Consider the following 16063-nt stretch of genomic DNA (forward strand, 5'->3'; position numbering starts at 1 on the left):
TTCACATCATAAAATTTGTCACTTGATGGCATGAGTAAACAATAACACTGGTAGTGGTTTTAGGACATTTTATCCACATGCAACATCATCACCAGTGAATGCCAGAAAGGGTTTTTGAAGACAATGCAGATGTAGAAAATTTTGTTTTTTTAATGAAGTTATACATTTCTTCTTTGTATAAAAATTAAATGCCATAAACTAGACTGTACTTATAATTTCACATTAGTGTATATGAATAGGTAAGGGAAATATGACCCCGCTCATTATGAAGTTCAAGTGTGGATTTACATATAATAAGGTACAATTGTCCAAATAGCTGCAGGACTGAGGAAATGGTTATAAATGTTCTGCAGGAGCAATGCTGACAAACTGTCATGTGTTTTCTTTGCTAACATTTTAGGTAAGGGGAACGTTAAGACGTAGAATTTGTTCTGGAGGATGAAAACTCAACTTCTCATTCAGTCTAATCTCATCAATCCAGCTTAGATTTGGTCCAGCCTCTAAAATTCAATTTAGTGTCTTTTACCCACTGCTACTTCATGCCTCCTGGTTAAGGTAGAACAAAAAGGAGGAAAAAGATACAGTGAAATTTTATCTTTAGATCCTGTTCTAGTTTACTCTTGATATGGAACTGTAAATCTTTCAAAGGATTTTTTTTTTTCTATTTCAAGATACTTTATGAAAACTAGGGTAGCTGCATTAAAAAGAACACTTTTTTATTGTGGTAAAATATAACATAACATTTACAATTTTAATCATTTTTAAGTGTGCAGTTTAGTGACATTCAGTACTTTTACATTTACATTGTGATGCAACCATCACCACCATTTCCAGAACACTTTCCTGATCCTAATATAAACACTTCTTGTCCTAATTTACTTGTAGGAGAGTAGGGTCATTAGGATAGAGAGACACATCACAACTCTATGTGTTAGTCATGTCCTTGATGGAAAGAGAGAGTGAGCAGTAGCATTGTGACCTTGGTTAGTGGTCTACTTCCAGAAGTCTTGAAGAGATACGTATAGAGAACAGCTCAGATAATGCACATTGTTCTTTGCTAAGGAATCATGTCTTTAATCTCTAAGGTGTAACTCTTGGATTTATTGTGCTGGGTTGAATCTCAAGGGATCTTATATTATTTTTTAAAATCCCTATGACCTCAAACCTCACTACAAACAGCCTAAACTTGGCCATTCCTAAGGGCCATGAAAACCTTTCTCTACAGTTGAGAATAGGCTCAGAAAGATAAAGCCAAGAAAAAGAGTGATAAGGAAAAACAAGCATTTCTCTTGAAGGCATAGAGCAACAGTTCCAGACATCTACACCCTCCCTATCTTCTTTATCTTGGGCCCCACTCTGTATTCTCCTTGGTCTTCTAGACAGTGTAGAGGATGGGAGGATAAGACTCAAGGCCTTCTTCCTACACCAGCTACATAAAAGAGGATAGGATTAAACAACCCAAAGAAATAGGACATTTGAAGAGAAGAAAATTGAAAAACCAAAATAAAAACTGAAAATTCCAGAGGGAATAAAGCAATCAAAAAAGTCCTCCCAGGGACACCTGGGTGGCTCAATCAGTTAAGCGTCTGCCTTCGGCTCAGGTCATGATCTCAGGGTCCTGGAATTGAGCCCCACGTCTGGCTCCCTGCTCAGCGGGGAGCCTGCTTCTCCCTCTCCCTCTGCCTGCAGCTCCCCCTGCTTGTGCTCTCTCTCTGTCAAATAAATAAATAAAACCTTAAAAAAAAAAAATCTTCCCAAAAGATTTCAAAATGATGATGATAATAATAATTTTAAAAATTACTGAGTGCTTACCATGTGCTCACAAAAATCCTATGAGGAATGTACAATTTTTTTCCCCATTTTTGATGAGGAAACTGAGGCACAGAGAGGATAATGGGTTTTATTTAATTCATTCATTCCACTAATATTTAATCTGTTTGGTGAGAGGTGTTCGGGATATAGCACTAAACATATTTGATATTGGCCATTCTGCCCTCATGAAATTTACAATCAAATGGAGGAGATAAATAAACAAAAATAAAAGCAGGCAAATGAGTAAATTTCAGATCGAATCAGGTGGTATGAAGAGAACATAAGAAAAGGAAGTTGAGTTTGGGACTAATTTAGGCAAGGTAATCAGGGATGACCTTTCTATAGAGATAAGGTCTAAATAGTTCCTCAAAGGAGGCGAAAGAGCTACTCAATTCCAAGGGTGAAGGAAGCATTCCAGGCAAGATAAATAGCATGTGCAAAGAGCTTAGTGTATTCTTGAAACTGAAATAAAACCTGTTTGGCTGGAGTGTACATAGATGGGTGGGAACAAGGCATTAGCTGATGTTGAAAGACTCCAGATCATGCAGGGCCTGTAGGCCACAATTAAAGGTTTCAACTTTACTGTCTCTTTTTTATGTATACCCATATGTTAACTGTCATTAGCTCCTGGTAGTGGGGTTAGAGTTTTTTTTTTAATATTTTTTTCTTTTTCTTTTTTGAAGTTTTAAGAACAAGCATATATTATTTATGTAAAAACAAATACAGATCCTTTTTCTTTTAAAAGTGGATATGGTATGATTCCATTTATGTGAAATGTCAATAAATGGTAAATCTACAGAAATAAGGAGCAGATCAGATTGTGATTTTGGTTGCCCAACTCTATAAATTTACAAACAAACAGAGAAACCAATTTAATTGTACCTCCAATGGGCCAATTTGATGGCATGTAAAATAAATCTCAATAAGTCTGCTTTGAAAAATGGAAGTAAGTACAAACTTGGGATGATTTCTAAAACCAGAGACAAATAAAATAAGATAAAATAAAAATAAAATAAAACCAGAGACAAAATAAACTACCTGTAGAAGGTGAAAGAAAGGTTTGGCTGTTCTGGAGCCTGTAAAGAACCTTAAAACTTTGCCCAAATCTCCACCCTTTTGCAGAACTACCTATGTCTGCTCCTTCTAAGTGCTCTTGCAGCTTGCTTCTGATATTTGCTCTTTTTTTTTTTTTAAGATTTTATTTATTTATTTGACAGAGAGAGAGACAACACAAGCTGGAGGGACAGAGGGAGAGGGAGAGGGAGAAGCAGACTCCCCGCTGAGCAAGGAGCCTGATGTGGGGCTCGATCCCAGGACCCCAGGATCACGACCTGAGCGAAAGGCAGATACTTAACCGATTTAGCCACCCAGGTGACCCTGACACTTGCTCTTAATTTTTATAGGAGTTATGATGAGAAATGGAGTGGGGTATGGGCAGAATATAAGAATAACACATATGACTTTGGAAGGTTTTTTTTTTTTTTTTCCCTCAGAGTTTGGGAGCTTTTTCTGGTTATTTATTGCTGTATAACAAACTACTTCAAAACCGTAGGGGCTTCAAAGAGTAACTATGTTACTATTTCTCCTAATTCTGTGAGTCAAAAAATTTGAACAGGCCACAGAGGGAATACTCCATAATTGCTCCATGTGGTGCCTGCAGGGGCTGAGCCATCCAAGATGGCTTCTTCACTTACTTGTCTGGTGCCTTGGTTAGAGTAACTCAAATAACTGGAGGCTGGCTGGAAGAGCTCAATATGGGTCATATGTCTGTGGCTTTGGTTCTCACAATTGGCTGGGTTCCTCCTCAGGTCTTCCCTATTTAGTCCTGTGCCTCCACTCCTCCATGTAGTTTCTGCAACTGGTTTCTCCCCTAGGGTAGCGGGACTTCTTAGAGGCAGAGAGTTTCTCCAGAGTGCAAGAGCAAATGATGCCAGGTCTTCCTAAAGATTTAGGACCAGAGCTGGTGCAGTATCACTCCACAGATTTTATTGGTTAAAACAAGTCCTAGAGCCACTCCAGTTTTAAGGGATGAGGTATCCACAAGGGTTGGACAACCAAGAGGCACACATGTTTCATTACAGGCCACCAGGTTACTGTCTCTTACACTCACCTTTTCCTTCAGCCCCTCGGTTACTCAGTAAGCTCTTGCATTAGATATAATAAATACCTTTCTGCTTGAAATATCTAGCTTAAGATTCTGTTGACTACAGGGGCGCCTGGGTGGCTCAGTTGGTTAAGTGTCTGACTCTTTGATTTTGGCTCAGGTCATGATCTCATGGGTTGTGGGATCGAGCCCGAGGTTGAGATCTGCACTAGGCGGGAAGTAGCTGTAGATTCTCTCCTTCTGTCCCTGCCCCCCACCCCACATGCACATGCATTCTATCTCTCTCTCAAATAAATAAATTAATCTTTAAAAAAAATAAAAGGAACGGCATAAGGAATATAGTCATTGATATTGTAATAGCATTGTATGTGATGGAGGGTAGCTACACTTGTGAGCAGAGCATAATGTAGAAACTTGTTGAAGCACTATGTTGTATACCTGAAACTAATGTAATATTGTGTGTCAACTAAAAAAAAAATACAATAAATTAAACAAAAGAAATACAACATCTTTCACAAGAGAGGGAAGCTTTCTTATTAATTACTTGATAAAATTAATTTTACTTATTTATCTAAAAAATTTTTTTTAATTTAAAATTTTTATTTATTTTTATTTTTATTTTTTTAAAGACTTTACTTATTAATTTGAGAGCGAGAGAGAGAACAGGCACAAGCAGGGGTAGTGACAGAGGGAGAGGGAGAAGCAGGCTCCTCCCTGACCAGAGAGTCCAACGTGGGGCTCCGTCCCAGGACTCCATCGCAGGACCCCGGGATCATGACCTGAGCTGTAGGCAGACACTTAAACGACTGAGCTACCCAGGTGCCCCGAAAGTTTTTTTTTTTTTTTTTTTAAGTAATCTCTACACTCAACATAGGGCTTGAACTTACAACCCCGAGATCAGAGTTGCGTGCTCTACCTACTGAGCCAGCCTGGCACCCATTGATAAAATTAATTAATTTATTTATTTAATTAAGTTAATTTTTTTTAAGATTTTATTTTTAGGTGATCTCTACACACAACGTGGGGCTCAAACCCACAATCCTGAGATCAAGAGTTGCCTGCACTACCAACTGAGGCAGCCAGGCACCCCTGACAAAATTAATTTTAAACATTTACAAGAATAATGAGCAACATTATTTTTATTTATTTGTTTTTTTAAAGATTTTATTTATTTATTTGACAGAGAGAGACACAGCAAGAGAGGGAACACAAGCAGGGGGAGTGGGAGAGGGAGAAGCAGGCTTCCCGCCGAGCAGGGAGCCCGATGTGGGGCTCGATCCCAGGACCCTGGGATCATGACCTGAGCCGAAGGCAGACACTTAACGACTGAGCCACCCAGACGCCCCAATGAGCAACATTATTAAAAGTCCTTCCCCTTGAGATTGTTTTCCAATGCACATAGTGATGTGGACTGATGGCCAATAAAAGATTTGTATGTACAAGAAAAAAAAAAACCCCAAAAAACAAAATGAGTCATGAGACAGACCAATATGCAGATTTTCAAAGGAATAGTAACCCATCTTGGACCCCATACCAACTCTAAGAACATTAAAAATGTTCAGATGTGGGGGGATTCAAGGACAATTTTGAAGAGATTTCTTTCGAGAAAATTTATGATATATTTTGTGTCCCAGATCACCAAGCAACAGAGGTAAAAAGTTCCTCCCAACTCTCCAGGCAAGGGCTTTAAGAAGACCTCTTGGGGAACTTGATATACATCTCCAGTGGTGGGGGAACATGGAGGGTAGGGCAGACTGGAGCCCTGTTGACTTCTGACCAAGAAGACTGATGCAGGGGCTCTGGGTGGCTCAGTCAGTTAAGCATCTGCCTTTGGCTCAGGTCATGATCCTGGGGTCCTGGGATCGAGCCCCGCATCAGGCTCCCTGCTTGATGGGTTGCCTGCTTCTCCTTCTCTCTCTGCCGCTACCCCCTGCTTGTGTGCGTGCTCTCTCTCTCAAATAAATAAATAAAATATTAAAAGAAGAAAAAAGAAGACTCATGCAAAGGGCAATGAGCTTCCAAGAAAGAGATGATGTGGAGTACCGTTGGAAAATCAGAAGATGGAGAGCAGGAGACAGAAATTCTTTTGCCCATGTCATAGGAGTAGTAGGTGGAGAATACCAGCAAGGAGCCTCAGAAGAATCCACAGAAGTCTTCAACACAGAAGAAGACAGCTTTAAACATTTACTGAACCTTTGGACCCAGCAATTCCAATCCTACCTCCCATAATTAGTTTGACAGAAATGTATACATATATACATCAAAGACATGTATAAGATGTTCATAGCAGAATTTTTCATATTAGTCCAAATTGAAAGCTTTCTAAATGTCTATCAACAGTGGAATGGATAAATGTGATATATTCCTACAATAGAGTATTATCCAGCAATACATTAAAGAATGGCTTGCTGAATCATTTAATCACATGGATAAATCTCACACACATTGAGTGAAATAAACCAGATATAAAATAGTATATTCCGTATAATTCCATTTATGGAAAGGTAAAAAAAAAAATAGACAAAACTAGCCTATATTGATAGAGGTAAGCATAGTGATTAAGAGGTGGTGTAAGGGAGAGTTCTGGGGTCTGGTAATATTGAGTTTTTTGATCTGGGAGCTAAGTACATGGATGTTCTCATTTTGTAAAATTCCACTGAGGTGTATTATGTGTAATATTTTAATTTAAAAAATTACAAACACAAATTTCCTAGACCCAAAGCATATGAGATCATCTTATGATAGAAGTTAAGTATGAATTGTCTGCTCCCTTTTCACCTCCTTCCCCTAAGTAGTAAATGAGAAAAGAAGAAATTCACTATGTTTTCCGTAAAAGCAAGCATCCCACCTGAAACCAGGCCCTACCTAAAGGTGTGTGGGTAGGGAAATCTTAACCTTTGCATGCAGATTAAAGTGTTAATATAGATTGATTCATATATTGGACAAGACATTCTAATTACTGAATTGAAAATAGACTGGCCTCTTATGATGTTTGGACTTCCAATTATCTAAGAGAGATCAGAAAAGTCAAACTTGAGTTTTATTCAGGAGGATGGAATAAACCTTGCCCACTGAATACATCTTAAAGGGACCATGAGAAACAACATATAGGTGCATTTTTATTATATCTCACTATTTTGCTTGTTTAATATACTGCTACAAATCCTTTTGTAGTTCATAAGCATGATGATTCAGTGTTCGCGCTGTTGTGTGACTTTTGCCTCCCTCAAACCTTGTTGTGACATTGGCACATTACCTGTCTGACATGAAAAAAAACCACTTATATTGCTCACTACCAATGCAAAAATAGGCTTTTGGATTTAAAAAATAGGAAATTAGTAAGAGAAAGAGAATTTCTTAAAATAATTTCTAATACATAATCAGTCAAAAGTATATTTAAAGGGAATAAATGTAAGAATTATTTCACATTAGGGGTGCCTGAGTGGCTCAGTTGGTTAAGCGTCTGCCTTCAGCTCAGGTCATGATCTCAGAGCCCTGGGATCAAGCCCTGCATTGGGCTCCCTGCTCAACGGGGAGTCCGCTTCTCCCTCTGCCTCTCCTCCTGCTTGTATTCTCCCCCCCTCAAATAAATAAAATCTTAAAAAAAAAGAATTATTTCACATTAATGTCACAAATAATATAAATGTTGTTGCCCCTTTTATTCAGAAATTTTCTGAGAATTTGGGGCGCCTGGGTGGTTCAGTCGTTAAGCGCTTGCCTTCAGCTCAGGTCATCATCCCAGGATCCTGGGATCGAGCCCCACATCGGGCTCCCTGCTCAGTGGGAAGCCTGCTTCTCCCTCCCCCACTCTCCCTGCTTGTGTTCCCTCTCTCGCTGAGTCTCTCTCTGTCAAATAAATAAATAAAATCTTTAAAAAAAATTTAAAAAAAGGAAATTTTCTGCGAATTCTATCCAATGTAGTAAACAAGGTAACACAAGTGAGTTATAACTGCCAAGACTGAAGAGAAAAAACTTGCCTGGCTGGCTTAGCTGGTAGAGCACGTGACTCTTGATTTTGGGGTTGTGAGTTCAAGCCCCATATTGGGTACAGAGCTGAGTTAAAAAATTGCCATTATTCAGAGGCAATATAATTATTACCAAAATATTCCAAGAGAATGAACTAAATGGATATTAGCATTAATTTTGAACTATCTTAAGGTAACTATAAGAGGAATATATTAAAAGTTAATAGTTTTTCTATATATATTTATATATTCATATGATTATGATGCATGATATATGATCTATACATATATAGATCATACATATAACTGTTATATTTGTATATTCATATGATTATATTTATATATCATATAAATCATATATATCATATAAATATAATGAATATATTAATCACTTGAATATAAAATATAATATATAAATACAATATATTTATAAAATAGGCAAAACTAACCTGTTTGATAGAGGTCAGGATAGTGATTGAATTTAGAGTAAAAGTCATGATTGAGAGGTGGTACAGTTAGAGGATGTAATGGGGGGCAGAATCCCATTTACAACAGTGAAAAACCAAGCCAAACAAAAATAAACCTTTAAGACCCAAGTAATAAACTTAATAAGAATTTAAAAGATTCATAGGACAAGAACTATTAAGGTTTATTGAAGTACATAAAAGAGAGTCTAGGCTAAATGGAGAGATATGACATCTTCCTGGATGGGAAGCCTCAATGTCATAAAAATGTCAATTATCCCCTAAGTAATCTATACATTTCATGTACCTCTTTGATAAATGAATTCTAAAGTTCCCCCTGAATGGTTTCCCGTCTCATTTAGAGAAAAGGTCCTATACAAACTATTTCCCTCCTATTGCCTTTTATTCACATATCCCACCTCTCTGCTGTTTACTCCCTTCTTTTTTTTTTTTTTTTTAATTTATTTGAGAGGGAGAGAGCACTTGACCATGAGTGGAAGTGAAGGGGCAGCAGGAGAGGGAGAAGCAGACTCCCCACTGAGCAGGGAGCCCAACTTGGGGCTCGATCCCAGTACTGTGAGATCATGACTGAGCCGAAAGCAGACGCTCAACTGACTGAGCCACCCCGGCGTCCCTGTTCACTCTCTGCTTTAGCCATATTGGCTTCCTTGTCATTTCTTCAACATGCCCCGCAAGCTCCTGCTTTACACTCTTTGCAATTGCTATTCCTTCTTTCTGGAATGCTCTTTCCCTAAACAGCTATATGCTTGCTCTCTCACCACCTACGGGTCTTTGATCAAATGTCATCCATTCAGGGAGGCCTTCCTTGATTACCTAATCTAAAATTGGAATAACAGCATCTACCCACCACCCACATGTACTTCCCTTCCCACTTCCTTGGCTTTTTTTTTTTTTTCATAGCACTTAAGCCTACCTGGCATGCAGTATATTTTTTTACTTACTTGTTTATTGCCGGTGTCAAGTGTTGACTTCCTCTAACACACACACACACACACACACACACAACCTGTTAATCAAAAAAACTAAATTTACTTTTGTTTAAGGGAAAACATCATGACAGAGTCTAAGGAGTGCCTCAAAATGAGGAAACTGGGGAAAGGTAAAAGACACTTAGTGCCCGGGCTAGATGATTTTAAGGCAGGTCTTGCAAGGGAATGAGCAGAATTTATGATACAATAGTTTTGGATTAGTGGGCTCAGTGAAACAAGAATCTTAAAGTGAGGGTTTTTTTTTAAAGATTTTATTTATTTATTTGAGAGGAGACAGCAGGGGGCCCCCCCCCACACAGGGCATGGAGGGGAGGGGCAAAGGGAGAGGGAGAAGCAGACGCCCCGCTGAGCAGGGAGCCAGACACAGCTCCATCCCCAGACCCTGAGATCATGACCTAAGCCAAAGGCAGATGATTAACCAACTGATTAAGGTTCCCCTTAAAGTGAGTCTTGATGGGCTAGCAGTTTTGATAAGTAAGCTTTTTAGTCAATTCGCATTATATTCCCCAACCAGCAGCTAATATTTTACTTTGTTATTACTTAACACAGGGACTTGAGAATTTATGTTAGATTAAATTCCCAGTTTCCCCTTTTATCATTCTGCAGGCTAATTGGCAAGACCACTTATCATTTGGGGACATCATCAATCCAGATCTACACCATGTTTGAGGATGTGGTTGAGTGTGTTTTCTGAGGGTAGTCATTCCAACCTCCACGAGTGTCAACTTTTCTTGTTCTTCTTGGTAGAAGATCATCAGGATGCACAATGACTGCACAGCAGCATTTAAGATTCTGGAGTTCTCCATTTGTATATTGCAACACAAACCAATGCCAATCTGATTTGGGTAAACATATCCAAACTAAATTAAGAAAACAGATACCATTGCAACTATAAGGAGTGCACAGAACCAGATATTGGGTATTATATAAATTATTTCATTTCATGATACCTTTATTTGTTTTTCAGATCTTTTTAGTGATATAAAGGACCCTAGAGAAATCTGCAAAAATGTAAGTACAATATTATTTCCCTCACACAGTACATGGTCTCCTTTAAGAAGAGAATATTATGTCTAATGACTGTTTTGAGCTATCATCTACCTAATTTCGTGAAAGTCTTAGGGGAGAAGTTCCATGGCCTTAGACACATTATTTAGTTTTACTACTTTCTGAACCATAGCATGTAGGATTACTCCTATTTTTTTAGGTGTTTTGGAAAGCATAAAATGAAAAGTTTTGGGTATAGAAGAAGGCAGTCCAAAAAAAATTCGCTTCGGTTTTCAGTTTTGAACTCAAATCACAGACCAGTTTTGCTCCTTGTTGAATTAAATTATTTAAATAAATTTTTGTTCTGGGAAGGGGAATCTGTGAGCTAAAGTAAATCCTGGGTGATACAGGGCCTATCCTGAAAGCAGGCATCAATTAACAAAGATAACATCTCTGTCCAGTCTGTTGGGTGCCATCAGTCCACCAGTTGCCTTTTGTGTAATAAGATCTATAAGAGTGGAACAGTCTTTAAAGGTACACCATCTCTTTTGGAATCCTCCTCAAGCTCTATTTCTACTGGCTGCAAAGGCTAGCTCCTACAAAAGTTTCCTACAGTGAGTTTGTCAACATGTAAATTTTGAGAGCACAGTTCTTCACAAGCTGCCTTCACTTCAGATACCAGCCACAGGATTGGCGGTCTCCAGGGTGACTCTCACTTCTCACCAGTTGGCTACAATTTGAGGGGGTCCCATGACTACCTTCAGGTTTGATAATTTCCTAATTATCTGTGGGAGACTCACAGAACGCACTAATAGTCCTCACTAATACTTATGATTGCAGTTTTGTTACGGCAAAGGGCTGTAACAGAGAAGAGATGCATAGGGTGAAATCTGGGAGAATTTCAAGTATGAAGCTTCTGTCATTCTCAGGTATATGTTACCCTTCCAGCATTAAAGTGTGAAAATACTCAGAGTATTGCTAACCATGGAACTTCATCTGAACTTCAGGGTCCAAGGTTTCTATTGAAGTTTTATTACATAGGCATGGCTGATTGAATCATTGCCTGTGTGGTTGAGCTCAGTCTCCAGGCTTCCTTTCTTTCCCAGAGTTCAAGATGATATCACCTGACTCAACCCCTCAATCCTGTAATCACATGGTTGGTCTTTCTGGCATGGCCATCCCCCCATCTGAGTCACCTCAGCTATCAGGTGTGGTCTGAGGGGTCCACCATGAATAACAAAGATACTCTATCACTCAGGAAATTAAAAGGATTTAGAGATTATCTCCTAGGAACTAAGGCCAAAGGCTAGCCAAATTATTTACTACACAGTCCCCAAGTATTGTGTCTTTGGAGGGGAATATGATAAGGGATTTCTGGCTGTTTAACCTGTTGTGCTATTCTCAAAAAAAGTCACTTAGTGATTGAATTCAATTACCCAGGACATTAACTGATTTATCACCAGGAACTAATATAAATGAAAATGAGCGGCACCCAAAGGAAAGCAAATATAAATTCAAGAGTTGGCTTGATTTTGTGTTTTAGCCAAATCATAAGGAAAATATAGTTAAGCATTAGACTTTTACCAAGGAGTGACTAGGAATGCAAGAAGCATTACTGAGCATAGGGATCCCATAGATATCATAGTTAACAACCCAAAACCTTAAAGCAACCAGGAGGAAATAAAATGGGTTGGCAAAAGAAGAACAAGAGCATGCCGACTGAAGGATGGCGCTCTGTACTTGCAGTCATCAGATTTCATTTCATGAGCCGTGGCTGGAAGCTATCTACTTCATGCAGTCATTTTATTGATCTCAAAGTCTTAGGTTGCAGCTGTATCTTCCTGATGTTGTAGATTCTGGTTAGTAAGTTTTCCAGTAATTTAACAGTGACTTAAATTTCTTTACTTGAGAGAAGTGGTTCTGAGAATCAACTCTAGATTTTTGCTGTAGTGTTTGTTGTTTACCGTAACGGATAAGGTCCTTTTCATCAAGGCTCAAAGGCTATATTTCTCTGAAGTCTCCTCCTCAAGATGAAATAATGTGGGAATAGAGGGAGTAGAATCCTTTCTTGAAGTGTAACAGAAAATTAATATAGAAGGATGTAGTCAATGATTATCCTTTGAATAGAAACATATTATGAAGAGGAAGGAGACTCCAAGGTTTTTTGGTTTGTACCACAAAGGGTATTATGATGGTCCTTGATTGACAAAGGCATCAGAAGTGAAGAGCCTAGAAATAAAATCTATTTGGAGATAGTTATTGTACTGGTCTTTGGACACGAACAAAAGTATGTTTCTAAGATATGTCAGTCAGGGACCAGTCAGGAGACAGAAACCACACCAGTTTTTTTGAACAGGGAAAATTAATATAAAGAATTATTAGCGAGTAGCAGGTAGAGGTAAAAGAAGACTCTAAGGGATCCAGAATAGCAGGTACAAAAATGCAGGTACTACCTCTAGGCTGAGGAAAAAGGAGCAACACGGGAGCTAATGACTAGGAAAAGAGCCTCCTCCCACCTACCACTCCCCGAAGGCTGAGATTCAGACCTCTTCAAAGAGGATGTGACTACCCCATATACAGCCACACAAACCTTCCAGGGGTGAAGAAACTTGCCAGATGGGTGTGTAGAAGTGGTCCACCGTTGCTGGAGAGTACGGGCAGCCAGGGTCAGTCTGTAGAATGTAGAAGTATCTAGCTTTTGCCAGAGGATATAGGTGGGGTGGACCTTGGCAAGGTGGCCTCAAGAAGAGAGAGCACAGCCTGAAGGTACAGCTGGAGCTCCTCTATTGGCTTCCTGTGTTAAAGAATAATAACAGGGGGCGCCTGGTGGCTCAGATGGTTAAGCGTCTGCCTTCGGCTCAGGTCATGATCCCAGGGTCCCGGGATCGAGTTCCACACGGAGCCCCACGCTGGGCTCCCTGCTCAGCGGGGAGTCTGCTTCTCCCTTTCCCTCTGCTCCTACCCCCACTCATGCTCTCTCTCTCTGTCTCTCAAAAAAATAAATAAAATCTTAAAAAAAAAAAAAAGAATAATAATAGAAGTCTAGAGCCTTAAAAAAAAGTGCCTTCCAGCAGCTGTGGCCATGCAATGTCACTCCATTGCCCTCTGCTGATCAATCATAACGTCTCATCTGCTGGCAAAGGAGAAGTGATTGCAGGGTCCAGGACTAGTATCATAAATCAGGGCAAAAAAGTGCAGATTTGGAGCATAGCAATAATGTTAAACTGATAACTGATACAGAAAATATTCAGTCATTGAAAAATACCAATAATTTTATTTTTATCCTAATTTCAATAGAGTTCTCATAACATTGTCTTTTTTTTTTTTAAGATTTTATTTATTTTATCTGTCAGAGAATGAGAGAGAGAGAGCTCACAAGCAGGGGGAGTGGCAGGCAGAGGGAGAGGGAGAAGCAGGCTCCCTGCTGAGCAAGGAGCCTGATGTGGGGCTCCATTCTAGGACCCCGGGATCATGACCTGAGTCAAAGGCAGGTGCCCAACCGACTGAGCCACCCAGGTGCCCCAATAATGTTTTAAGTTAAATAAAATTTGGACAGTGTCATACAAGCCTAATTGTTTCTACTATATTTCTTTTCTTTTTCTTTGTTTTTTTTTTTTTTTAAGGATTTTATTTATTTATTTGTCAGAGAGAGAGAGAGAGAGCACAAGCAGGGGGAGTGGCAGGCAGAGGGAGAGGGAGAAGCAGGCTCCCCACTGAGGAGGGAGCCTGATGCGGGACTCAATCCCAGGCCCCTGGGATCATGACCCAAGCCGAAGGCAGACGCTTAACCGAGTGAGCCACCCAGGTGTCCCTCTAACTATCTTTCTTGCATAAGTTGAGGGACTGAGTCTTTGGCTGAACTGGTTGCTATTCCAGTAAACTCAAAGAAAGTTGTGGTTCATAAGAAAGCTTAACAATCTGATTATTCTGAATTTGGAAACTGAATCTGGGACAAAATCAAGAAAAGTTGTCAGAGGAGATAAGAAACAAACCTAAGTCATTTTATTAAAAGACAAGGAATAGTTGTAGGTAATAAATAGGAAACACACAACAATAGGTAATAATGTTAGTAGGAACTTAACTTTTTTTTAACTTCTTGTCAAAATGATTCAGAAGTATGCCAAAAGTCTGGAGAATTAATTGAATATTTTAGGAATGAACAATAACTCTTGCTTATCCAAGCCAGAATGACTAGGTTGTTTTACAGAAAAAATGCAGATTCTAATTTTACTTTTTGTTTTCCAACCATAATTTTTTTTAAAGATTTTATTTATTTATTTATTTTAGCGCACACACACGGGAGAGAGAGATGGAAAGAGAAAAAGAGAGAGAGAGAGAGAACAAGTATGTGAGCAGGGGGAGAAGGAGAGGGGGAGGGAGAGGGAGAAAATGTGAAGCCGACTCTGCGCTGATCATGGAGCTCAACTTGGGGCTGGACACAGGGCTTGATCTCACGACCCTGAGATCATGACCTGAGCTGAAACCAAGAATCAGATGCTTAACGGACTGAGCCACCCAGGTGCCCCTCCAACCATATGATTACAGTAAAGAATACATAAGCCCTTAAATTTATCTTTTATTACCTTTTTTATCTTAAATAAACCTTTATCTTTATATACTTTTCTATATGTGCATTTAGGCATACACATGTATATATAATATGCATAATATATGAATATGCCAATAGGTGACTAAATTAAGGCATTGAAGTAGTTTTAAAATATATTTAACACTATCACTATTAAATAAAACAATATATATATTATGTTGAGTATAACACCTTTTTTCTTTTTTTAATTTTTTTTTTATTAAGTAAACTCTACCCCCAAAATGGGGTTGAACTCACGACCTTGAGATCAAGAGTCCCATGCTTTACTGATGGAGCCAGCCAAGTGCCTCAAGTTTAACATCTTTATATACTGCAACAATATCCTTAAGAAGCAAACAGGCATACCATATTTATGGTTTTGATTGCATATTCCTATTTCTATTTAATAATTCTCATTATTACAAACATAACCAGAGTCATCAATTTTGAACTTTTCAAACAGAAAAGAAATTAGAAAGGAGGAAACCAAAACCTACCTTGCTTATTTTTTCCATGGAGCATTTATTATACTACTTTAATATATTTTGAGATGGGAGAATAATACATATACACACAAGTATGTGTGTATATACAAATATAAAAATTTTAAAACATTTGCACATCGTGCTAATCTATAGTCATTATGTATATAAAAACAAGGAGCAAGAGTAATTTAGAATTATGTTTAGTGTTCATGTTCGTTTGTTTACATAAAAATTATTTGGAATACCACAGCGTATTTGTTAATTATATTATTTAAATATGAATTTAAGGTCTTGAAGTTGACAAAAATCTGTAAATTACAATTTATGTTAACCCACTGCATCCTTAACACATGTAGTATTATAAGAATCCGTGAGATAAAATCCTTTAAAAATATCCATTATTAGTGGGGCTTTACTAAGTTTAATGCGGACGAATTTGAAGACATTGTGGCTGAAAAGTGGCCTATCCTAGATGGCTGTGGGGTGACATATATCCCTCATCAGGCCCCTTGGACAAAAGGAGGGCTTTGCACTCATGAGAACCTCAGCACTGCCCCCTCCCTATTCATGCCCACCAATAAATCCTACTTCCTGTCAAAAAAAAATCCATTATTGCAATTTCATTGGCTAAATACAATTTTATATTTG

The 16063-nt window shown here is 38.6% G+C and overlaps 1 non-coding gene across 1 annotated transcript; it reads left to right on the forward strand.

The window, feature by feature from the left end:
- The first annotated feature begins 7078 nt into the window (after nucleotides 1-7078).
- On the forward strand, nucleotides 7079-7182 carry LOC118553985 (small nucleolar RNA U13). Its single transcript, XR_004926301.1, has one exon. It is a non-coding gene; the product is annotated as a small nucleolar RNA U13 (small nucleolar RNA).
- Nucleotides 7183-16063: the final 8881 nt, after the last annotated feature.

Source organism: Halichoerus grypus, chromosome 14, assembly GCF_964656455.1.
Source record: "Halichoerus grypus chromosome 14, mHalGry1.hap1.1, whole genome shotgun sequence".
Classification (NCBI taxonomy): domain Eukaryota; kingdom Metazoa; phylum Chordata; class Mammalia; order Carnivora; family Phocidae; genus Halichoerus; species Halichoerus grypus.